Here is a 26805-nt window from a genome sequence, read left to right as displayed (position 1 = left end):
GAGCTTTAAACACTTTTTCCTGATTGTGCCAGGTAGTCCAGGGAAGAGCTTTTCTAATACTTTGCTGCTGTTTCCCCTCCCAGTTATTGCTGGAGAGCCATTGGACTTTAGAACTGCAGGGTATTGGGATATAATCGAAGAAAACTCACTTTACAAGAGAGAGGGAGGGTGTTGGATGACTGGAGACTCGGACTTGGCGGGGTGTGGAGTTGGGTGTTGGCTCCCAGGGCAGCCTCTATGTGCTGCATGCAGACAAAGCCACCTTAACTGTGATCACATTCTCAGGGTCACATAAAGTGGTGTCCAGTCATCTGTCTTCATTTTTCTGGGATCCCCACTCAAAAGAACTTAAGCCATAGATGAGAGTCAAAAATGTCTGATGGACACAGCACTCTCTGGGGGAACGAGGCCGCCACAATTCCCTTAGTGTAGTTTCCCTGCGTGAGGAAGGCTTTCGGCCTGCTGGGCGGACTGAACGCCAGGTGTGTTGTGAGAAGGGAGCTGCATGCCCAGGCACGGATTTCCCCCCTTCCAGTTCCTTGGTGGCACCAAGGCCTCTTTGCTAGGGAGCCTCACCCCCATGGGGCTGGGAGACAAAACTGGAAGAATTACAGCATCCAGGGTTCAAGCACGGTGCTGTAGGAGGGTGTATTTTCATGCCCGCTGGGGAGATGGGTGGTGATGGGGGCAGAGGCAGGCGGAGATGGACGGACTCTCTGGGGATGGGGCCGCCAGAGATCAAGGGCAGGCGGCTGAGGCATGGAGGTCACTATGGTTGGGACCTGAATGGAGAAACTGTGTCATGGCACCAACAGCTGTCTGGGTAGAGCCTTGTCAGCGGGGCTGTGGCCTCAGTGCAGGCCTGTGGGGTGAGCATACACAGCCTGGTGGGCAGATGAGGGGCCCACATAGAGCAATGTAAAATGATGGGATTATTTATTGATGTACATGCCCACACACATATACTGCATGTACACACACACACACACACACACACACATACACTCTCTCTCTTAGAATTCCAGGAGCGACAGTAAGAGACAGCTGATGTCCCACCCCAAGGCAGGTGGAGATTCCAGTTAAATTGTTTCAATGACTCCACCTGGGACCTACAAACTGGAAGGTCACAGGGGATATTTGGATAATCTACAGAAGACGACTTAGGGCTCAGAGAGGTGAAGTGTCTTATCTACAAGAGGCTTGCAGGCAAAGTCTGGCCCACTGCCTGTTTTTGTAAATAAAGTCATAGTGGGACCCAGCTGCACCGTTCATAGTAGCAGTATTGCCAGGAGGAAGAGGGTGGCACATGGTTCCATCATGAGCTTTGTTCCAGAGGCAGAGTCTTCTTTGCTCTTTCCATCAGGAACACAGAATAAGGACAAGGGTGAACCCCCGTGATGATTCTGAATAGATGTCATCAAAATAAGGAAGTTGCAGGGCACAAGATTCGAGATACCGTGTAGCTTGTGGCACTAAAGGCCACGGCCTTCCCCAGGGCAGCCTGAGGCACCCACGCTGACACAATGGCTTGGCACAGAGTCGGTACGAGAGCACGGCCGCTGTGGGTTCCCCAAACAAGCATGTTTTAAGTTAGCTCATTTCCAGTAATAACGTGCAACAACTTGAACTTCTGCTGATGCAAGCTTTTCTGGCCAAGGGAGGGCAACGTGACATAATGAACATAAGAAACTTATGAAAATCTACTAGAGAAGATATGATCCAATCTTTGGCAACATGGATTGGACCCAGAGCTTTGTACAACTCAAAGTGCCAAAAGTGTCTCCACCTTATGCGTCACAAGTATGTAAGAGAGGGGAGCAAGAAAGGTTTAAAGAGAGGAGAGGAGGGGAGGAGGGAAACAATGAAGAAAAACTAAAGGACTTCGGAATCTTCCAATAGCTGCTTCAGAAACTCGGGGGGCTAAAAATCCCCAGGAATGCAAAGACTCGTCTACTCAAGCATGTCCTAGAAGGGAGGGACAGCCCAGGAGCAGATGGAGGTGAAGTGCAAGCTCAATGCTGGTCTGAGCATTGGAGGAGAGTGAGAGAATTGCATCTGCACCCTGGGAGGCTGGGGGCCAGCTGCAGCCATGCAAAGCTACGTCTGGGTCCCTGAGGCTGCGGCAGAGCAAGATGCCCTGGCTTTGCTGACCTGCAGAGCCAATGCAGCTACAGCCTTTCTTCAATAGCCATAGTGGAGCCTCTCAGGGGCTCGGGTCCAGCCTCCCTCCTTCTCTTCTTTCCTTTTCTCCTTCAACCTCTAAGAAAGCAAAATGGAAGTCATAGGAAAGGACTTTGTGACTTCAGAGGAGTAGTTTCTTGGGCATCAGCATTCTCCTCTGTGAAATGGGAGAGGTGTGGATGAGAACAATGAATTTCCAGATTTTTATCTTAAACCAATAGACACAATTTTTCAAAAGAAATGTTAAGCAAGGCCAAGTGGCGACATTTGGGTAGAGGGATTGGGATGGGAGCAAGGAGCCTCCCAGGGTGTCTGTAACAAAGGACCACAAGCAGCGGCTCTCAGCCTGGAGGTGTGGGGTTCAGATCTAGTACTGGCAGGGCCGGTTCCCTGTGATGGCCACGAGGGGAGCCCGTTCCAGGGCTGTCTCCTTGACTCGTAGATGGTCGTCCTCCCCTGCACATCCTCTTCCCTCTAAGCTTATCTGTGTCCACATTTCTCCTTTTTATAAGGACACCAGTCATACTGGATTAGGGTCCACCCTAAGGAACTCACCTTAACCTGATTATGTCCAAATAAGGTTATGTTCTGAGGCACTCAGGGTGAGGACTTCAACATATGAACTTTGGGGGGACACAGTTCAACGGTAACAGAGCCTGCACTGCTCTGATACACACCCTCTCAGGGAGGCTATTAGGACAATGCCATGGCAGTGTTTCTGCCCAGAGAAATGGCCAACAGAAAGATCACAGAAGGGCTCGAAAAGAGCAGAAACTAGGGACATGGCCAGAGATATTAGCCAGGTGTTAATGCCCAGGGAAGCTGCACCTTTAAAAGGCACTACACCCTTGGGGGCAGAGCCAGGGCCTGGGTGGGGCCAGACTGGGCAGTTCATTAGTTGGAGGAATGAGTTGCATGAAAGGATCCACCTCCAAGCAACAGTAAGCAAGACAGTGTGGTCCTGGCATAAGGATAAACATATAAATCCATAAAATAGAATCGAGAGGCCAGAAACATACCCGTATATTCTCTCTACACACATACGCTCGCGCGCGCACATACACACACACGTGCGCGTATATACATATATGGTGATATAGCAAATGTGGCAAAATATTAACAATTGGTGAATCTGAGTGAAGGTTACATTGGCGTTCTTTGTATGATTCCTGCAGATTTTCAGTAAGTTTTTTGTAAGTTTGAACTATATTTAGAAAAAAGGAATATATGTGCTCTGTTATCCCTCACCAACCTAGGCACAATATTCATGTCAGTGGAAAATCCAGACCTGGGGATCTAGCTAAGGTGGGAGCAGCAGTGCATCTTTCATAAAAGCAGGGCCTGTTCAACAGTTTTTGAGGTCATATGTTGTTGTGAAAGAAAGGGCCAGTCTGCTTATTTAATACGGAAACATCAGTGCTAGAGAACACAGCCTGTGGGTGGAGTCTTCTTTTTTTTAAGTTTTAATCTTTTTTTCTTTGGGGAGCAGCTTTAATTGAATACCATTCAATTCAGCCATTTAAAGTGCACAATTCCATGGTTTTGGGTATATTCACACAGTTGTGCAACCACAGTCACAATCAACTTTAGAACACTTTCATCACCCCACAAAGAAACCCTGTAGACTTTAGCTATCACCCCTTCCATTCCTCAGCCCCCACCCAGCCCTGGCAATCGCTAGTCTCCTGTCTGCCTCTGTGCGCTCGCCTAGTCTGCACATTTCATATGGAATCATGCGCGGTCTTTCGTGTCTGGCTCTTTTCACTTAGTCTGATGTTGTTGGGGTCATCTACTGGGGCACATGTCAGCACTTTGTTCCTGTTATATAAATGAGCCAAAGACAGCCCCTGAGTAGTGGCCTCTAGGTTGTTCATTTCTTCATTGCTGGCTGATACTCCTTTAGCTCAAAAGCCCACCAGCAGCAAACTCAAAATCATACATATCCATTTGTTTTAAGAACCGCCCAATAAGGGATTTTCAACCATGGAGCCCCTGCCTGTGCAAACCCTATGAAACCCCATTCATCACCTGCTGGCCATTGAGAAGATGGATCCTTGTGTTACACGAACTGCCCCAAAGTGCTACTACCTCTCGGAGCTCTCCCCAGGCTGCTGCACACCAGCGCCTAGACACAGAAGCACCCTCTCTGGCCCCCTCCCTGATTGGACTCCAAATTTCTCATGCCCCCTACAGTTCTGGGGGCATGAACTTATTCTGAATAAATGCTGAATAACATTGCATTGTATGGATATACCGTATTTTGTGTATGCATTCATCTACTGATGGACATTTGGGTTGTTTCCTCCTTTTGGCTGCTCTGAACATTTGTGCACAAGTTTTTGCTTACACACGTTTTCATTTCTCTTGGATATACACCTAGGTGTAGAATTTCTGGTCATATAGTAACTCCTTGTTTAACCCTTTGAGGAACTGCCAGATTGTTTTCCAAAGTGGCTTAACCATTTTGCATTCCCACCGGCAGTGTATGAAGGTTCCAATTACCCCACCTCCTTGCGAACACTTGTTATTGTCTGACTTTTTGATTCTAGCCATAGTGGTGAAAGTAGTTTTGATTTGCATTTCCTCGATGACTAATAATGTCAAGCATCTTTTTATGTCCTTATTGGCCATTTGTATGTCTCTCTTGGAGAAATGTCTGTTCAGATCCTTTGCTCATTTTTATACTGGGTTATTTGGCTTTTTATTAGTGAGTTGCAGAAATTCTTTTTATATTGTTGATACAAATCCCTTATCAGCTGCATACGATTTGCAGCTGTTTTCTCCTTTCTGTGGATTACTTTTTCACTTTCTTGGTGGAGTCTTTTGAAGCACAAAAATTTCTAATTTCAATGGAGTCCAATTTATCAATTGTTTTCCTTTGTTGCGTATGCATTTAGTATTATATCTAAGATATAGATCCAAGGTCATAAATATTTACCCTTATGTTTTCTTCTAAGAGTTTTATGATTTTAGCTCTCACATCTAGGTCTTTGCTCCAGTTTGAGTTAACTTTTTATATGTGGTGTAGGTTCTTTTGCATGTGGCTAGTCACTTGTCTCAGCACCATTTGTTAAAAAGACTACTCTTTCCTCATCAAATTGTCTTAGCTTCCTTGTCCAAAATCAATTGTGCACAGATGCATGGGTATGTTTCTGGACTCTCAATTTTATTTCATTGGTTTATAAGTTTATCTTGTGGCTGGACTATGCCATCTTGATTACTGTTGTTTGGAGGTGGAGGGCTTTACGTGACTCATTCCTCCAACTAATGAACTGTTCAGTCAGATCCCAGCCCAAGCCCTAGCCCTGTCCCTAAGAGTGTGGTAACTTTTAAAGATGCTGCTCCCCTGAGTATTAGCATCTAGATATATCGCTAGCCATTTCCTTTGTTTCTCCTCCCATCCAGCCTTCCTGTGGCCTTTCTGTTGGCCCTTTTACAGCTCAGGAATGTTTCTGTCAGACCATGAGCCACGGCTCATGGTAACCTGAGGTAGTACGTGTTCTGGTGGAGGACAGCCACCACCCTCACAGTCTGTGGGAGATGGAGAGCTTCCCCCATGCTTCCTGATTCTCCTTGACATAGGTCTTTGAGGTTGACTGTACTTCACTTGTTCAGCTCTTGTATGAGAATACCAATGTCAAACCCAAGGTATGAACAAGCCTAATGAGGCATGGAAAAGATATTCCATAAGCAGGGAAATTGTACCTGGAAGAAAAAGAATATGGTTCATTTCTTTAACACTTGGGCATTTAGCTACCAAATATTCTCTAGCCTTTTGTCCTTCCAAATCAAGGTCAGGAAAAGATGCTGAGAAGGGAATCCCTTCATCATCAGCGTACCATGGCTTCAAGGATGTTCCTCGCTAGGGAGCATAATGGAGTCTGGAACTGGAAAGGCAACTGAAATGGGGAAAAGACTGCTATCTTCAGGAGGGAAGCACTAGGGAGAGGAGGCCTCCCCAGGAATGTTTTTCACATAAGAGAGGGACATGCTGAGAACTCAGACCACACATCTCCAGAATGAGGTCACTTCAGGTGCTTTGTGGGAACCCAGAAGCTCATATATGATTGCAGTATCTTCAACGGAAGGATCAATGGTGATGATAGTGGACAGAGAAACTTCTGGTTCATCTCTGTCATCTGGAAGCCAGCTGGAATGGATGGGAGTGCAGGTAGAAAGTCCAGGGACACCCTGAAGGAAGGGTCTCTTTGTTTCCTAGACCAGAAACAGCATCATCATTTTGCAAATCGAAAGTGAAACATAAAGAAGGCAGAGACCAATGCCAGATTTAAGTTGTAAGATCAGAATTCCAGAGTCTACACCAACACTATAACCACTATAACTTCCCTTAGAGGTAAGGGAGAGGGCATAAAAGGGAAAAATGTAAAGCCATAGAGGAAAGATCACATGCACAGGTCTGGCTTAGACTGGCCTGTTGAGTCCAGGCAGGCCCATCTTGCATCTCCAGCATATTCCTAGCAAGCACTAAGAGAGCCACAGGCTGCAGTGAGGGGTTCCCTCTGCACAAGGTGCGAAGAATGCAGTATGACTAGGGTCCTGACAGCTGTGCTCTGCGGGAGCCCTTGGGCTTTGGTCTATTTCCCTGGTGTGATGAGCATGGATTTTCTTTCATGCCTTACCTTTTCTTTTTTTTTTTTTTTTTTACATGATGAGTACATGTTCATTTAAAAAATGCAAATAAGAAAAAGGATAATGATAACTACCGGGAACCCCACCTGATAAGTTAACTATTGATATCATTTTCATAGCTACTCTTCATGACTTAAAAATACACACATATTTGATTTCTTTGAAAATGGGGTCTCATTACAATTCTCCTTTGTAAGGTTTCTTTTCACTCAATTACATGTGATGAGTAGCTTTCTATGTCAACTGCAGTCTTTCACGACATTTGTTAGTGTCTGCTTAGTATTCCAGCCCACGGATGATGTATCCTAACCCTCCAGTGGATGGTATATTAGACCAATAATTACAAGCTGAGCAACACATTTTCGACTCTCCAAAGCACAGCCCAAGCAGGGCTCTCTGTTGGACATCCCCCATGCATTCCCTAACTTTTCTCAATGAAAAGGAGGCCTAAAAAAAGGAGAACCAGGGAGAATAGTGACCCCAGGCTAGGAAAGCACTGAATTTTGTTTAAAAATTCCTTGTTTCTGATGGTTCCCTTAAGTTCCAATGAAATCAATGGCTTCCCTGAAGCAGGTAATATTTAAGATGATACATTTAAAGTGATCAGTAAGATATAACCTTGTTATATAGTTGTGACAATAATAATAGTATTGTTATTATAGGTTAAGTTCTGGGCTTTGGGTCTAAAGTGGGAACCTACAGAAGCTTCAGAATAACACAGAGCAGTAGGCTTGCCTCACTTTACCCATAAATGTGCTCGTGCCCTTCACCCCATTGGATCTGGTGCTGGTGACAGCTCACCTGCTCCAGCCCAGGGCTCCTACATGGCCCGCCTGCACCTTCCCACACCTTGTAAGTAGCCCCTTTGTAAAGAAACTCTTCTCTAATTATCCTAATTTGAATGTGCCTTTTGTTTTCTGTTGGGGGGGAGCCCTTCCTGATGGAGTCTGGGGCATTTAGGCGCCCTCTGACAGTGGTTTGTGCCCTTCATTCATTGATCAGCAGCTTAATGGCCAGAAGCCAGCAGAGCTTTGCTACTTCTCAGTAGGGCTCTTCAGTTAGAGATGGAGGCACAAGAAAGAGGGACAGGTACAGGGTCAGGATCTGGGTGCTTATGGCAGACCATCACCAAGAGAAGAGTATAGTGGTTAGGTATGTACGTTTTGGTGCCAAGCTGCCCGGGTTTAAATATAGCACATCCCTTACTGTGGCAGACAGACTCACAGACGGCCTGCTGGTGTGTTGACTCTCTGCTGGCGTGTGCAGTCCCTCTTGCTGAGTGTGTTTGGGACTTGTGATTGCTTCTAACCAGTAGTAAATGGTGAAAGTGTTGAGGTGTCACTTCTGCGGGGATGTTGCCTACGATTGTAACTTCCTGCTAGCAGGCTCCCTCCCTGGCTGGCTGTGAGGTTGCAGACCACCCTGTGTGAATGACCACATAGAAAGGCCCCAGAAGCAAGGACCTGAGGGGGCCACTGGCCAATAGTCAGGAGGGAACCAAGGCCTTCACTCCAACAGCTTTCAAGGAACAGCCACCTGCCAACAGCCACATGAGCTTAGCAGCAGATTCTTTCCCAGTCGAGCCTCCAGATGAAACCCCAGCCCTGGCTGACACCTTGACTGCAGCCCTGTGATGACCACTGAGCCAGGTGCTCAGGTAAGCTGTGCCTGATTCCTGACCCACAGAACCTGGGAGACAGTAGACGTGCTTTGCTCTAAGCCGCTAAGTGTGTGGTGATTTGTTAGGCAATAATAGGTTAACTAATATACTTACTATTTGTATAACCTTGAGCAAGTTACTAAATCAATTTCTGCTTTGGTTTTCTCAGCCATAAAATAGAAATTAAGATAACAATCACACACATCTACTCTGAAGAGCTGAGGTGAGCATGCAATGAGTTAAATGTAATATGCTTAAAGCAGCACCTGCTGCAGAGGTGGTGGCTTGTCATGCATAAATGTTGGCTAATGAGCACTGACAGACTCTGGGGCCTCTTGGAGGATACACTACCTTCCCTGGTCAGAAGATTTGGGTGACATTTCTTCCTCTGCTCCTCCCCCTGGAGCACCCCAACTTCCCCCTCATTTGCGTGCTGGGAGGTCTGGCATGTTGGGACAGGATTTCGCAGAGAAGAAAGCGCCTTGCTGGGAAACACTGGCCGTCCTCTCTGCCGTCCTCTCTGTGGGGTCTTCCCCACCGTGATCTCTCAGCTCCTTGGACAACCAGTTGGAAACCTAGCTTGGCTGACTTGTGGGGAGCCCAGGAGCAGAGCAGGAATCTGGATGTCTGTCTGGTTGGCACTTATGATAACACAGCCCTGTAGGGCCCAGCAGAGCATCAGAGAACTCTGCCAGGAGGCAGTGGAGAGAAGCATCTTCAGCAACGTGTACCTCAAAGCACAGCTTCTAGCTTCTGCAGGGCCACTCCACTGCTTCACCTCGATCGAGGCTCCTTCTCTCTTCCTGGGGTCTGGTGAACTTGAGATTTCAAGGACCCTTTCCTGTCAGTCTTCTTTACTCACACCTTCTCCCAAACTCAGATCCTTCTTTTCTACAGAACGGGGACGAGGCCTCTGAGCTTCTCCTCTCTTTTCCTGTTCCCATCCAACTTCCTCTTTCCTCACAGCACCTCATGGGCAAGACGACTTCTCCTTCCCTATCCAGCAGAGCCCCTTGGTTCCAAATTCATTTTTACCTCCTGTTCCCACCTACTTAGATTTGGTGGACACCGCTTTTTCTCACTATCTTCAAAAGTCAACCCCCCAAATAAACATATGCACGCTTACTTAGGCACCCATGCTAGAGAGAGGTTTCCTGGTTGGTTGATTTACATTCTCTTCTAGTGTGAGCTGCCCCTCCTGCTATGGGGTGAGGACACAGAGCAAAAGAGAAAAAAATGGTTTGCCCTGAGTTAGCCCCCAGCTAGTTGTAACGCCAGGAATAAAATCCAGGTGGCCTGGCCCGAAGTAGACACTGTTTGTTGGACAACAGAACTGGCCTGTTGGCTGGGTCCAATCAGCTCTGCAGTAATTGCAGTCGCTTTTCCCCATGGCTGATAGGATAATCCCCCAGTGAACTGGAGACCCTGTCAGGAAAGGGGCAACCCTACATTTACACTCTCTACAGAGCCTTGGCCTTAGGAAATAGCCCGGAGCTATGGGTTGACTGGAATTCATCATTTCTTTCAAAGCAGAGGGCAGAGGAGCTGGAAGAGGTCGGAGCAGTTTGGAAAACATAAAAGTACATTTCCTGATGGATTCTTTCTAGGAGGTGCATTTCACAATGGTTGTTTTACCTTTTAGTGCCCTGGCAGCTTCCAGAGGGCCTGACTGCCTACGTTCTGTTCGAGCGCCAGGAAAAATGACTCCTCCGTGGCCAGCCACGGGCTTTCAATATATGAGCAAGACACTCTGTCGCATCTCTTAGATTTCCCTGCCCTGAGCGCTGAGCTGTGGCACGGAGGACAGGAAGGGAAACGCAGGGTGGATTTGCCCGATTTAGTCCATAGGTGTATTTTATTGTTGGCGGCAGGATTGCTGCCTGCCTTCCTTTCTCTCTTGCTTTTTTCCCTTCCCTTGGGAGACACTGCAGTCGTGTGGGCGGGGGGGGGGTGGACAAATAGGTGGACAGACAGAAGAGGGAGTTAGTTTCCTACTTTGGATTCTCATAATTGGCATGTGATGTACATTCCGTTGGTCTGGAAGCTGGTGATATTAACCGGAAACAGCTTGAGCTACAACTGCCTCTATTGTGGCAAACATGCTAAATGCGGGCAGGGGTCTCCAGTCTCGCTCCTGCCCATCAACTCCTTTATTTTCAACAACACCCCCTCTAAGCATCCTTCACCGCAGGGAGCCAGCACATGCAGTTCTTCTCATTCAAGCTAAAAGCCCCAGGTTCATAGACTTAAAAAAAAATCAAACAGTACAGAGGAACGTACAATGAAATCTCAGTTGCCCCTCCCCCAAAGAAACTTTAACAGTTATACACTGGCAGAAGCCAGCAAAGATCATGTACTTTCTATTTACATAAAGAAATTTTTATATACCCACAACTCTGGCCTTTCTTGTTTTTAGTCCCTGCTTATTAGAGATCCTTTCAAATTAGCACACAGCCATGCCAGTTCATTCGTGATAATGGCTGCATTGTATTTCACTGTATGGTTACATTTAACTTACATGGCCAGTTTGCTACTAAAGGTCTTAGTCAGTTCAGGCTGCTGTAACAAATACGAGAGACTGGGTGACTTAACAGACTTTCTCACAGGTCTGGAGACTGGGAAGTCCAAGATCAAGGCGCTGGCAGCTTTGATGTCTGGTGAGGGCTCTCTTCCTGGTTTGCAGACGGGTGCCTTCTCCTGTGCCCCTGCTTGGTGGAGAGAGACACCTTCTCTCTCGTGCCTCTTCTTATGAGGACACTAATCCCATCATGATGGGTCCACCCTCATGACCTTATCACCTCCCAAGGGCCCAGATACCTCCAAATACCACCATGATGGGGATTAGGGCCTCCAGATATGAATTTGGGGGAGACATCCAGTCCACAGCATGGTCATTTTGATGGTTTGCCGTTTTTCACTGAGGCTGATTTACGTGGCAGCTTCAGGAGCAGAAGAATCTCCTCACTGGAATTTGGGTCCTGGTGACCACTGGTGGGAGAAGTCTGCTTGGCGTGTCAGTCCACCAACTAATGGCTGAGCCCACAGGCTCTCAGAGATGTCCCTGCTGGCAGAGAGGTCTCCCCATGGTGAATGAACAGGGACCAGAAGCCAAATGCTAAAATAAATGTACTTGGGTTCCTGGAACCAAATCAGGATGACATTGTATAGGAGCCTCCAGAAAGAGTGGGGAGAACACACTTCTGGGAGGCTGAAGACACTGGCTGGAGGCCTGCCTCTGCAGAAGATAAGAAATGCAGGGTGCATGGACGAAGCATTCGCTGTTCTCTGACTCTGCGGTGACACTTCACACTTGTCATGGCCTTTCCTCTTCACACAGACAGTACCACCAGCCCCTGCACAGCTGCAGGGACAGGAGCACCCATGCTGGGCAGCCTGCTTTGGGTTGACACCGTTCACACTGTAGTTGCTTCTCTGATAAATCTGACTTTGACATTTTTTCACTCCTGCTCCATCTTTGCCCTCCTTTCAGTTACTCTTTCCTAATTTTTCCTGCCCTCTCCTTCAGAATAAACCAAATGCAGTCACCGGTATTTGCTGAGCATCTGCTCTGTGTGGAACAAAGCCTTTTCTCCTTACCCTGCAGGCTTCAAATGGGGGGAGGGTGGATTCCATGGTCTCCCCTTGGGCCACAGCTCCAAGAAGTCCACCTTCTCATGGCCTCCTTGGAAGGTCCGCAGCAGCTGAATATGGCAACACAACCGCAGGACCCACCTCCTGATATATAGGACCACCAGGATGAGGGGAAAGAGGCTGGCAGTGAGTGGGTCCTCCCTGCCCTCACCCATCCCCTGCCATCGGGAGATCCCTGGCATCGAGACACACAAGGACCTGCTCTAGGTGACAGCTACGAGTGTGTCAGAGGCTGGGATGCCAGAGGCTGCACCTGGGGTCCAGGCCACGGTGGCCTAGCGGGGAGAGGCCTCAGAGATCTCAGGGCAAAACTGAGGAGGGCAGTGTGAAGAACAGGAATTGATAGTAGGAAAATGTGTGCTCTCTTTGATTCTAACTGATGCTATTCGCTTCTGTGACTGTGCTTGCTTTTAGTTGTTTGATAAATATAGTTAATCAGAATGAAAAACAGGGATAAGAGCAAGAGTAACTCCATGATAGGCTAGGCTTCCTGGATGTGAGAAGCTAACAGCCTAGTTCTGCTTCTGTATATATGGCTTGCTGGCTTGGTGCTTAGCGTAAGTGGAGCCATGGCAGGCTTCACTAAAGTTAAGGAAAACAAGGCCCCTGGGAGGTAACCGCAAGTTACTTCCTGATAAAGGGCTGGAGACTCCAAAGGCCCTCCAACCAACTAAGTAGATAAGAAGGGCAAGACATGATCAGCGCATGAACGGCTTGTGCAGGGCGTGTGTTCCCAGTATCGCTTGTAACCAAAAACTAGAAGGTATGCAACAACAGCCCCCCTCCCCCGTCGGAGACCCTCCTCTTCCCCTAAATGACGTTAACTACAACTGGCGCCAGCATGAAAAGCCCGAAGCTTAGAGTCAACCAATCAGGAGCCAACACGATCAGCCACTTCTAAAAGAACAAATAAACTAAAGGGGGATGGAGTGCAGACCAGTGTGTCGTGTGCAGACTAGTGTGTCGTGTGCAGACTAGTGTGTCGTGTGCAGACTAGTATGTCATGTGCAGACTAATGTGTCGTGTGCAGACTAACGTGTCATGTGAAAACTAGCATACAGAAAAGTATAAAAGCTTAACCTTTACCCCAGGGCGGGGTCCTAGTTCGTGGAGAGGCCACTGCGTTGGTGCTCTGGGACTTGGACCCTAGCTCGAACTAGCCAATAAACTCCTTTGCCTTTTTGCAGCCTCAATGACTCTGCTTCTCTGTTCCTGGGGCCGAGGGGAACCGGTTCTAACAAACGGAGACAGCATGCTCATGACTCCAGGGCTAGTGATGGCAGACTGACAGGGACATGTATGTAGTCGTAAGATGTCAGACCATCCCCACTCCCAACCCCTAGTCCCTGGGGAAAACAGCCCCTCCAGGCCTTCTGCTGCCTTCCAGCCTAAGGACAGTCCGCAAAGCTACCAGATGAGTGAAAACTGTTCCAAAGAACTGGAGCCATTTATCGAGGAGTCTCTGAAGCTGGGCACTGCCTAAATCGCACCCTTTTCTAAACCTCACAGCAGGCCTACAAGTCAGATATCGATACTCACATTTTACAGAGAGGAAAACAGGAGCTGGAGCTAGGAAACTGCGTGTCCCAGAACACAGAGCGCTTAGACACTAGGCAGCCCCATCAGGCGAGCCTGGCCCAGAGAGGGAGGCCGGGGTGCCAGCTGGGGGTGGGCAAGAGAGGCCCTGGCTGGGCACAGGAGGCAGTCGCCTCAGAAGAGCCCTTCCCGCCTTGTCTTCCTTGAATGGGGCTATTTGTCAGTGAATCCATAACACCGGCACAGAATGAACTCCTTGGCTAACCCGTTGGCAGGCTTTCCCTAGTGGAACCTCCAGAGAGAAGTCCCCTGTCCTCCCCGGCGTCACTCATGACCTCCGGCCTGCTCCGAGCCAGGCTGTGCCCGAGTGGCCCCACCCGGGGAGCTTGTTTGCTCTGGCAGACAGGGAGCCCATTCAGACCCTTGGTGGCACTGGGGGAGTCTGGCCCAGGAGGCCTGGCCGTGCTCCGGCTGGCTCAGGGGGGCCTGGCGGGGCCTCCAGAAACCTCCTTTGGCTCAGGGGGGCGGGGGCGCTGACTTTATTCTGGCCCTGAGAACGACCAACTTTACAGCTCCGTCTTGCTCCATAAACCAGAAAGCCACTTCCAGCTGGTGGTATGAAGTCTGGAGGGCGGGTGTCTGGTGCCATCCTGTCCAGGCAGGGAGGGGTCCTGCTTGTGGTCTGTCCCAGGCCAATTTTACAGGCTGTCGGTCACCTGGAGTGGGGCGTACACAGGGATAATATTTGTTGTACCTGCTCCCTGCTTGGGACACCCACAGCTTCCCCAGCTTAGCATTTTTATTATGCTGCCATCAGACAGCTTTCCTTTTCTACAAGGAGGGACTGCCTAGACTTTTATTTTTCTAAGGGTGGGAAACACTAGGCTAGGCTTAAACCACATCTGATTATGAAGAAGCTGTGAGTGACCTCCATGGCAAGCCGCCTCCCAGACTGTCTCAGGAGCCCCATCCAAGGAGGTCCCCCGTCCTCAGTTCCAGCTCTGAGATAGCAAGGGGCCCAGGGCCTGCCCCTCAGAGGGACAGCAGACCCACCTGAGGAACGTCCCTCCTGCCTGCCTTGTTGGCCACAACTGTTCATGAATAGCTGCAGGTTATGATGTTTAAATATTGAAAAATGCTTGGCTAAAAACGTTGGCTTGTTTGCTTTTGCTGATAGTAACAGTCTACCCACAGAGCCCTTTCAAACCTCTTCAGTGTTTTGGAAAGTGGATAAGGGACTCATTCAGTGACGCTTGAGTTTAACCCGAGCCAGGAATGAAGCGTGTATTTCATGAAATGAGGAGTAGCCTCGGACCACACACAGAGACGCTTCGGAACTCCCTCTCCCTCTCTCTCTCCCTCTCTCTCCTTCTCTCTCTCTCCCTCTCACACACACCCCACTCTCTCCCTCGCCCTCACCCTGACAAGCCGGCTATGACTGACACCAGGAAACCCGTAATCGGCGTCAGAAGGGGGTTTCCAGGGCTCAGCGGGGCCTTTGTTATCAAGGAGCTGATGAAAAAATGGATTACGACCGAGTGTGTGCCCCATACTAAAGAGGGCTCACAAAAAAGCCAGGGCCACCTAAACATGGCTTTTGAGAGAAGAAAAAGTTGGAGCCCAACGGAATTGTTGAAATCACCTTTGTGTGGGGAGGCAAGAAAAAAACCGCATGTATTTTCCCCAAGAATAAGGCTGGTTTTGTCACAACTCGCCCCCAGCTCAATGTGCCCAGCGGACACCCCCACCCGCCGGGCTGTGGCCCCAGCACTGCCCGACTGCAGGGAGCATTTGCTTGCATCAAATAAGTCATTGTTGGACACGGGGGAAACGGGGACCGGACAAAAATGAGATTATGGGGAGTATGCTTCTTTTAGGAGACATTGGGGCAAAATTATTTACTTTCTCTTTTTGCCATTGCCCAGTCCTTGCCTACAAACTTCAAACGGAGCATACTGCGTCTGACTGGGGTGCTGTGGGAGGCTTGGAAGATGTTAGGCTTTATTTTTTTCCTTTTGAACTTTTATTTCAATGTAGGCGCCAATCTATCCAGGGAGAATGAGGCAGTTAAATTCAAGAAATATTTATGGTGCTTCCTAGGTACAATGAACTTGGGTGGGGTGAGGGGCAGGGGTGGGCAGGGGTGACAGGGAGCGCAGCCCCCACCCCTGCACCCTCCCGGCGCCTACTGAGACGCTGTGGGGGCAGCTATTTATTAAAGGGACGTTTCCTCCAAACCCACAGCCCAGGCAGACGTCAGCGTCGTCTCTGGCGTGGCAAAGCCTGCATTGGTTTTTCGTGGCTCTCATTTTGTCCTTTGCCATCCACTCCCTGTCCCTGCGGAGCTGGGCTTGGAGTCACTCTCTAGGGCCCCAGAGTGCTTGAAGGAGAGCTACCTGGAGAGAAGCCTTAGTGCCTTCTTTCTTCTTACACGCCTACTGTTTGAAATGAGAAGATCATTTTGCCAAAGAAATAAAAAGTTGGAAGCTCAGGGGTTCTGGTTGGGTTTGAAATGAAGAACTCACACAGTCACAGGATGTCCCAACAGGGCACACAAATTCCTAACCTCAAGTGCCCACGGTCAGGAGAATGAGTTCTTTCTGCTGAGCCTTCGCAGGGTTTCCCTGCAGCCACCTCCTAGTCCGTGACCGCCCCACTGAGATGGTTACCCAGCTTCTCCAGGCCACAGCAGGAGCCGCAGGATGGAACAAAGGCTGACTCAGAGGTTCCTGTAGAGCGGCCACTGCACACCAGGCCATTTCCCCTCCGTCCCCTTCCTGGGTTGGTAGACCACCCACCACCTCTGCCACCCACAATAAACTCACTCATATCCTAACCCAGGAGCTGCTCTTTACTCCTCCATGAGGGAAAAAACAAACTGTTTTTCCTCTGTTCTCACCCCACAACAATCAACACAGAAGATTTCTGTGACCAAATGTGGGGGGGGGGTTCCCACACACCAGCAGGCAATCAATTTTGTGGCAGACACCAGCTAGGTGTCCTCTAATTCAATTCTGCCACTGTCTACCTGCAGACAGCGTCAGATCCCACAGGGTGAGGGCTCAGTCCTCATGACTGCCCCCACCTCAGATGCCAATCACAAGCCCCAGGTTGCTTTACCTGTGCTTCTGACTGACTGGCTACAAATTGGGGTTTCCACGACCCTCTCCTTGGGTTTGATTAATTTGCTAGAGTGGCTTACGGCATGGAACTCAGGGAAACACTTACATTTCCCAGTTCATTATAAAGGACAGTACAGAGGATAGAGACGAAGAGATGTGTAGGGTGAGGTATGTGGGCAGGGCGCAGGGTTTCTGTGCCCACCCCAGCTGCTACCCTCCAGGAACCTCCATGTGGTCAGCTATTCAGCAGCTCTCTGAACGCTGTCCTTTTGCCTTTTTATGGAGGCTTCATTACGTAGACATGATTGATTAAACCACTGGCCATCGGTGATCAACTTGACCTTCAGCCCCTCTCCCCTCCCCGGAAGTTGGGGAGTGGGGTTAAAAGTCCTAACCCTCTATCCTGCCTTGGTCTTTCAGGTGACCAGCCCTATCCTGAAGCTGCCCAGGGGCTCAGTCCTCAGTCAACTCATTAGCATACAAAAAGACATCACTTTGGAGAGTCCAAGGATTTTAGCTGTTGTATGCCAGGGACAGGGTCTGAGACCAAATATGTATTTCCCAGTATCACAGTCCATCCCCAGTCTTTGAACACAAATTCCTTACACCAAAAGGACATGCAACTCACAAGACACTGCCACATGACTGGAATCCCATTCAGTCATTACTACTCAGTCCAGTCCATCATATTTGCATGAATGTCTCACAGGGTGAGGCCGCTCAGGTTGGCAGATTCCACCTTGCCAGTTACCAAGAGCAGGAGTGGTCTCAGCAAACACACAGCTTCACCCTTTCAGGCATCTGGTATAAGCGAGCTAAGAGACAACGTCATCTCTCGCTCTGAGCCTTTCTTGAGATATTAATGTAATAGTGGATTTCCCTGAATTCATAACCCATTTATTTATTCCTTTACCCTCAGCTACTATTCCTCCTTCTCTCCATTAATAGCCAACCTTTTTCGCCTTTGTAACAGATGTTAGGATCAGCCATCGTGCTGGTCTAGATTGCAAGCAGCAATGCTGGTACCCCCTCAGTCCTCCGGCATCCAGATAGAAGATGTCACATGAGCACTACAGAACTGTGGGCTATTCTTACCATCGGCAATACAGACGATTTTGCCAGATGAGATAAAAGCACAACCCACTCCCTATCAGGCCCTTAGGAACTCTGACCTAAATTTTAAAAATGTAGTTACAGTTTCTTGCTTAGAAATCATCCCAGCTTCCAGCACTGGTATTGCTGCCCTAGTCCATGAGCACTGCATCAGGTGGGAGAAAAGAAGTTGCGGTGATGCGGAAAAAAAATTATAGTTGTTACACGAGTGTACTCCTCCCATGGCAAGAATTGCACAGCCACACCAAGTCCTCCCCAGCCCTCTTCCCCAGAGCCAGCAGAACTACAGAGGAGTGTCTCGTGGGGACACTTAGTCCCTCTCATGGTGAGTGTGAGCACACACTCGCAAAGCCGTGCCAGCCAGCCCTCATGCCTTCATCCCCCCGTTTCATTAACCGATGCTTTAATTGCCTGCTCTGCTTCTCTGTCAGACTGTGACTCTGGGGAGGACATCCCTGCCCACTGTTGGACATTATAGCTGTGCTCCTTGGTCTGAAGCAACAATGGTTGGCTGTCCAAATCCATGCACCATCTCCTGTCCTGGTGCTCCTGTAGCATTCTGAGCATTTGCATCTTCCACTGGGTAAGCAGAGCCCAGTCCAGAGTTGGCATCTGTTTCTGTCAAGACCCCTTTGTGGCCCCCCAGGGCTCCCACATCAGTCTCACTTGCCAGCCATGGTCACGGCCTTCCCACTGGGGAGCCTGCCCCATAGCCATTGGCAGTCTCTGCCTCTCTTGCTGGCATTTTGTGCCTAAGCGGCTGCAAGAGGAACATGTCCAGATTCAGCCTATCTCTGCACTGCTGCGGTCCCTGCCCCACGGCCACTCATCTCACCGACCCAGGTGGCCACCTCAAGGGAGCATACAGGGATATCTGTCGATTCTAGGTGCCTTCCAAACCTGGAGGGGAGATTTTCCGATGGGCATTGACATGTCCTACTTTAAAGCACCCTTCAAGTTTCCAGACGGCTGTGCCCCATATGGGCATCCCTTTAACAGGCCAGGTCTCCATGGCCCTTCTGCCTGACCATGCGGCCAGGCTGTTGGCCACTGCCACGAATCAGTAAAACCCAAACACAGGGGCTTCTACCACTGTTTAACTTTGCCATCGCTGCTAGGAAAATAGCCGGCAATTCAGTTCACCAAGTAATTTGTTTTTACCTTCTTCATAAGAGTGGCATCCTTCCAGACAGGATGTTGTGCACACACCTTGGAGCTGCCATCCACACACCAAGCAGCTCTTTGTTGGTCAGTTGAGAGCTGTTTATAGGGCGCTGTCCAAGTGTGGAAAGAGTCCAACACCTCCTCGCACAGCTCCAGAGTCAGTCCAGGGGAAAGGGGACCTCCCACTTGTGAGTATCTCCTCCTTGCACCCCTGGGCAGCATGGTCCAGTATGAACCATTTCCAGTTTATTACTGAGCTCTTCTGGGCACTGATATCCCCATTAGAGCCTTTCTCTAGCATCACTCAAGACACTGTGCGTATCTCAGGTTTCAAGACCATTTTATGTCCTTCAGTCACAGGGGTGGCTTCAATGAAGGTGTGATAGCAAGGTAGTGAATGCCCCTCAAGTGGAAATTCTGTAGTCCAAAGTCCCAGTCGTGATTTCTGGGAGGTGCTCCCAGGCTTCTGCTATAAGCCCCAGTAAACGCTCCACAGAGGGCTGTCACATGGAGAGTGTCCTGCCAGCACTTTCCCTTCTGCTCTACGCTGTGGGCTCAGAATCCTACTGGTTCCCATTTAGCATGTCCAATGAATATTGCTAAACGGGTAGATTTACATGTTTACAGTACTAGGTAGGGGGAACATCCCCCAGTTAAACATCATGCCCATCGCAGTAATGCGGTCCAGCAAAGGAGACACAGCCGCGTCACATAAAGCATGTTCAAACGTGCCAAGTCTCCAACAAACATTTATCTTAATTCCCTCAACCTTTACTTTTCTAACTGTAGCCTCCGTTAGGACTTCATCAGCAGGTTTTGGTTTTACAGTAGTAGGTAAGGGGAATGTCCCCTAGGCAGACACAGTGTCCATTCCCACAAAACATGGGTAAAAGAGACAGGCATCTTTACATAAAGACTGTTTAGACATCCCCACTGTCATAATCCTATTGTAGGGGCCGAGGTTCCCTGTGGTCCCCAGAAGGTTTGCTGAAAAATTATTCACAACATGTAGATTAAGGCCGGGCCCAGTGGCCCATACCTGTAATCCTAGCACTCTGGGAGGCCAAGGTGAGAGGATTGCTTGAACTCAGGAATTCGAGACCAGCCTGAGCAAGAGCAAGACCGTGTCTCTACTAAAAACAGAAAAATTAGCCAGGTGTGCTGGCGTGCACCTGTAGTCCCAGCTACTTGGGAGGCTGAGACAAGAGGATCATTTGGGCTGAAGAGTTTGAGGTTGCAGTGAGCTATGATGACATGATGATGCCACTGCACTCTACCCAGGGCAACACAGTGAGACTGTTTAAAAAATGTAGATTAATAGGAGAAAAGGCATACAAATTTATTTAATGTGTATACACAGGAGCCTTCAGAATGAAGACCCAAAGATACAGGGGAAATTGTCCATTTTTATGCTTAGGTTCAACAAAGTACGGGCAGCCGGACAGCCATGTAGAAATATGATGGAACAAAAGGGGTCTGATCTAATGCTGCTTGACTGAGTGGGGAAACCCAGCAAGGCCTGTCTGTCTAGACTCTTCTTGGCCTCTCTGAGCAGCATCCTTCCATCTGGGGGTGGGGCAGGACCCTCGCTGGAATGGGAGTCTCATGACCCACAATCAAACAAGGTAGGTCAGATAAATTTTTATGGCCAGTTTTTACACAGAATATTTTTAGGCTTTATGATTGGCTCTGGGAAAAGGGGGTTCTGGTTTCCCTGACCGGCCATGGGGCAGAGGAATTCTAGTTGCTATGGCTAGTGTCAGGGGAGAAGGTCAGAGAAGAACTTTTGCTTCTGAGGGTGCTCCTGAGGCCTTCATTTGGGGATATTGTTTTCTGAGCCCTGACATTATCAACCTGTACGTTGTTGTGCTCTCTCCATCGAACTGTCACCCTCACCAGGGGTTCCCCGACAGATCTAGGCACCCCCGTGTCTGGGGTTCCCAAACCAAGGAGTCCCAGGGATTTCTCTTCACCGCCCCTGGCCATTTCCCCACTGTGTATATAAGTGGGTCCCCAGCAGAGGGTTAAGCCAAGAGACCCTGGCCCTTTTGTCAATCTTTATCTTGGTTAATCTGCCTGACTACTGCCCTGGGCAATTTCAGATCAGATTTCTCATTGTAATTTCTGCCTTCAGACTTTAAAAAATTTCTCCAAACTGGGGTAAATGTAGTAAACTTTAGTTTGCTAAACTAAACTGACTTTAGTTGAACAACAAAAGAGCTTCCAGGGTTTTTTTAATCACTTAAAAAAAAAGAAAGAAAATCTACCCTCCAATATTTGTAGGTGTCCAGCAATATCTACTTTGTCTCTGCTCATATTTTCCATTTTTCCTCTCTTTAAAAATTTCTGGAATCTTCTAGTAGTCTCTATAGCACTAGCCTAGAACACAGTTTTTAGAATCACATTGGGATTCATTCACGGCCACAAATGTTCAAGGAATCCAAGGAGAGTGAGGGCAGGGGGAGAAGAGGACACATAAAGCTAGTTTCCCTCTCCCTGTCCTCAGGCGTCCATTTCGGGACCACTGTGGGAGTATGGTGGCTGGCGCTCAGCCCTTGTCCCACCTTCCTTCTGGCCACCTCCCAACATGCAGGGGCTGGGACACTCATCAACTCTGCCAAACTCTCTTGCACCTGAGCTTTTGCAGGTGAGTTTGAGTTAGCCACTCAGGTCCCTTTGTGACAAGCTGGGAAGATGGGAGTGAGGTGGGGTCAGCGCCTGCAGCTTCTGGGCAAATTTGTGGACACCAGAAGGCATAAGAGCCTCTGTTTAGCTGGGCTATGTCATTTCTGGAGCCTACAGCAGTAGTGACTGCTTCTTGATTACAGAAGAGGCAGCTGCTCCTTTGGTGTCTTTGGGGATCATCCCTGAAAGCTCAACCTAGAATTGATTTTTTCAGCCCTCCCACTGATTCTAGAAGTCATTTTGCATAATTAAGTTAGCTGGAGTGGATTCTGTTCTGTGCAACTGAGCCCATGCTGACACAGCTATTCTATTGGGTCTCTCTATTTTGAGCATCTGCTATGAGCCCACATGGTACTAGACAATAATGGCTTGCAACGTGCCACGCTAAAGTTGATTCAGTCCTCTCAACAGCCACATGAGCTGAGTGCTATTATTACTCCTATCACGCAGAAGTGAAAATGGAGTCACAGATGGGCTACATAACTTGTCTGAGGTCACTCACACAGAAAGAGGCAAAGCCAAGCCCCAGGGCCTACAGCCACCCTTTGCCCACTGCATATAGTGCCCACGGACTACGCCAAGTCCAATGGCTGGTCTAGTAGCTTCTTCTTTTGTGTGGAAGTAAACAAAACACCGTTAAGTAAACACTTACGAAGTGTTTTTTTGGCTCTTTAATTACAAAACTACTTTTTGTTCATCTCAATTTGAGGATTTATAAATCAGACTTGAGAAATTCTCAAACCCCTAAGAGTATCAAACAAGGGACCACAAAGACCTTGCTCCTAAGCTTCTCCTCATGGAATATTCAGACTCTCTTTCCCAATCCCCCAACACCACCCTCATCAGAATGAGATTCCATAAGCAGTATGGTTAGCTCTTAGAAGCTCATTTCTTATGTCTTGCATTTGAAGGCTGCAATATTAACCAAATAATTGCTACTGCAAAAGACATTTTCCTTCTGTTCCTGAACAGGGATGGGAGTGTGACTCTCACACTCTGCATAGTTCTTGCTTTCTTTTGCAGGGGAGATTACTGGGGGGAAATGGCTTTTCTCTTCACTCCTCTGCAGAGATCATTTATCACTACTTGAAGAGTTGTGTGTTTCTGTGGTTGCTTGGTTTGGAGTTGCAACAGGCACTCAGACTTCTGCAAAATTCCATTTATTTTCCGCATGGAATGCAATTCAATGCACCGATGTCTTCCATAGAGCTGAGTCATAGCCCTATTAATAATATAATCCTTGGAGCCCACTTGCACCTAGAGTCTTGCCAGTGAAGGCATCAAGGCTTGAGACCATGATGTCACTTTATGTCTAAACTCTTCCCCATCCCCCGACCTGTGCCCTGCTCCATCCAGAACAGAAAGAGGCCATGTTAACTCTATGGAATTAAAAAATACCAGAACCACACAAAAGAATGCATCCCTGGGTGTAGCACTCATCTGCTAAATATGAAATCCTTTCCCCGAGTGAGTCTTCCACAAACAAGGTCAGTCCGAAAGCCGACGCTACCTTAGCCAGGGAGGGGCAACGGCGCCATTAAAAACTCTTGCCAGCGGTTACCTCAGACAATGTAAATACAAAACTGGTGCTTGTGTTTATTTAAAGTTATTGGCATCGGGCTCATTCCCGGTAGACAAAGATTATCTTGTTTACAGCAGCATCCAGATGATGGACAAGACTCTGTATAATATAAATCCAGCTATGCAAGGGAGGGGGACCGTTAGCATAAACAACTTCCCTCAAGCAAAACAAATCCTGCCAAAGCTCAAGCTGGAATTCATTTATTATACAGCTTCGACTTGACTTGTTTCAACATTAAACAACTGCAAAAGCAGAGGGATAAAACTGATGTCCGAGGGCAAGACAAGCGTGTCCTTTTGACTTCTAGCATGTTTTGCAGAAGGTGTCTCTTTCTGGCTTTGTCATAGTGTAGTGTTCTCTTCCCTTCAGACGCTGTCCCTCCTGTCACTTCTCAGGAGGTGTGGCTGTGGGCCTTGCACGTACATGAGAGGGAAGGTGGGGCGAGGGGCCACCCAGGGCCACCATTGTCCTTTCAAAAGCACTGATGTAGCAGGTAAACCCAGACTTGGGAACCTTAGTGAGGTTAACGACACAGAGGCAGATAGTAGGACTTCAGGGTAAACACACAGAGCTCTCCGGGGGCCAGTGCTTGGCCATGAGCTCTGCCCGCTTCTGATTCCAACTTGCCTAGAAGGGGAGGCTGGCTCTGACGAGGCTCCGTCCTGCAAAATCCGTCCCTCCCCCACGGGCTCTCCCCAGGGCTGCCTGAGCATCCTTATGACGTGGCTGCTGGGTCCCCCAGAACAAGTGATCCAGGGAGAAAAGGAGGAGGAGGAAGCCACAGAGTCTTTTGTGACCTGCAGTGGGAAGTCGCACAGTTACTGCTCCCACATTCTAGTCCTTAGAAGCCAGCCACTAAGTCAGCCCACACTCAGCGTGAGGGGAATTTGAAGGGAGGAGGATCAGAGAACTTGTGGACATATTTTAAAACCACCACAGTCCGTTTCATTCTTTCCCGCCTGCGACAGCGGTCGCTTTACAGCCATCTGCCCCCTTGACTGCAGCCAGAGCCCCCGTGTGAAGGTCTGGATCCATCTTGCCGCCCACCGTCTCTGCTTCTGCACCTGGGCAGCTGAGCCCTGACAGAGACTCTCCCACAGGGGGGCCACTGGGGCCTGGCTGGGCTCCTTCTGCTTCTGGACGTCTGCCCCACCTCAGGCAGCTCCCACTGCTGTTTCTTGGTGGCATATCCAAAGTCCGCCTCTCTCCTCAGTGCCACACCCCACTCACCCCTCTCCCTCTCAGTAGCCATTTGCTTCACAGGCGAACCTGTAGCTTAAACCAACTTCCTCCCACCTCAGGGGAAAGGGGCTTTTTTCCTCCTTTTAGTCAGGCTCGATCATTTTGGACCCAATTTGCTACCTTCCAGCGGCCACCACAGGTTCCCGGCAATTGCTCACCTTTTTCGTGGCTCCACTACCTCCACCCCCACCTCACTATGAACAAATTCAGGATTGTCCCAGCTTTTATTTTATTTTATTTTTTTTAAAGCAAAACTAAATAATAAGCCATCCTTGGCCCAGCATCCTCCCCCACACAAGACTCTCACGCCACCCTTCAGGGGCCGTCTCATGTCTCCTCACTCCACAGCTGAGCTTCTGGAAGGAGTGGTCTGCACTCCTGCTCTCTGCCTCCCTCTTCCCACGGCCACGCACCTGCCCCCGTGGCACCCTGGCCCCCGTGGCAGCCTGGCCTCCATGGCACTGTCCACTCCGCTCTCATTAGGCTGTCGAGGGCCACCACATGGCCAAAGCCGTGGGCACTGCATTATTCCGTGTGGGCCTCTGTGCAGCCCCGGATGCCCGTGGTAGGTCCTTCCTTTTAGATACTCTCTCTCCCCATCTCCACTGGTTGCTACCTCCCCCCACTCCTTCCTGGAATGTTCTTGGTCTCTCTGTGGAGTCTCACCAGACTCAAGATTCACCCTCATCCCAACATCCTTCTGCTGTTCTCCTGGCCCAGAACTTGCTCAGGAGCTCAGACGTTGTCCGGCTGCCCTTGGCCCTCCTCCCACCTGGACGTCACCCAAACCTTAACCTCAGCACGTCCAGACCAGACCAATCGCATTCCCTCCCAAACCTCTCCCCCGACTGTATTTCCTGCTTGGGAAGGGGGCATCCCTGCCTGTCCGATCACTCAGGGCAGAACCTGGGAGCCTTCCATCGTTCCCCAAACGTGACCAACCAATTAATGAATCTGGAAAACAAAGCAACAATTTAAAAAAAATGGGCTGAAGCCAGGATTCACAGCCGCCTCTGCCACCTCCCTCCCTGCTGACCGGGGCAAGGCCCCCGACCTCTCTGTGCCTCAGTCTCCTCACCTGATAGCTGGGAATCATGACGACATCTACTTCCTAGGCTTCCTGTGCTGATCAAGCTATTAATGCTCGTAGGAGCCACAGCGGGAGCGCTCAGCACTCACCAAGTCTGACTGTCATTTCTCCTCACCCGCAGGGAGGGACGTGGCCCAGGCATGCTACCTAAGGGCTGGCCCACACACTGGTGCCAGTTCCGGAAATGTTTGTTTACTAGTCTGCAGTGAGATAAGTGCAGAGGGTGAGAGTAAGCGTTTGAAACTGCTATCGCAATGTGACAATGTAATTTTATACCAGTTAAAGCTAATAATCATCATCATAATAATAAAACTGGGGCTTCACTTCATACCCATTAGGATGGCTACTATCAAAAAAACATACAATAATCCTCATGTCGGTGAGGATGTGGAGAAATTGGAACACTTGTGCACTGTTGGTAGGAATGTAAAATGGTGCAGCCACTGTGGAAAACAGTCTGGTGGTTCCTCAAGAAATTACAAATAGAACGACCACATAATGCAGCAGTTCCACTGGGTATATATCCAAAGGAATGGGAAGCAGGGACTTGAAGCAATATTTGTATGCCTAAATTCATAGCACCATTATCCACGATACCCAAGAGGTACAATCAGCCCAAGTGCCCATTAATGGATGAATGGATACACAAAATGTGGAATACTATTCAGCCTTGTAAAGGAAGGAATTTCCAAAACATGCTATAACATGAATGAATGTTGAAGACATTATGCCAAATGAAACAAGCCAGACACAAAAGGACAAGCACTGTATATTAATAATTCCAATTGTACGAGTTACCTAGAGTTGTCAAATTCAAGCAGAATGGTAGTTGCCAGGGGCTGCCGGGATGGGGAAGGAGGAGTTGTTGTTTAATGGGTAGTTTCAGTTTTGCCAAATGACAGCGTTCTGGAGACTGGTTACAATGTGAATGTTCTTACTACTGATAACACACTGAAAATGGTTAAGATGGTAAATTTTATGTTATATATTTTACCCTGATTAAAATTTTTTTTTGAAAAATATTGGGACATTTCCTATGTTTTTTTAAATTTAATTTTTCTGGTAATTCATTTTATAAAAGAATCAGTCCAAGAAGGATTGGAAACAAAACAAAGTGAGCCCTTCCCTG

The 26805-nt window shown here is 48.7% G+C and overlaps 1 pseudogene; it reads right to left on the bottom strand.

Annotated features, from left to right (window-relative positions):
* LOC138385927 (SUMO-conjugating enzyme UBC9-B pseudogene) overlaps window positions 1–24379 on the bottom strand; it is a 190242-nt pseudogene extending 165863 nt beyond the window's left edge.
* Window positions 24380–26805: the final 2426 nt, after the last annotated feature.

The sequence above is a fragment of the Eulemur rufifrons genome, chromosome 7 (assembly GCF_041146395.1).
Source record: "Eulemur rufifrons isolate Redbay chromosome 7, OSU_ERuf_1, whole genome shotgun sequence".
Taxonomy (NCBI): Eukaryota; Metazoa; Chordata; class Mammalia; order Primates; family Lemuridae; genus Eulemur; species Eulemur rufifrons.
Note: the sequence above shows the minus strand (reverse complement) of the source record. Positions and strands in the feature narration are given on the sequence as shown.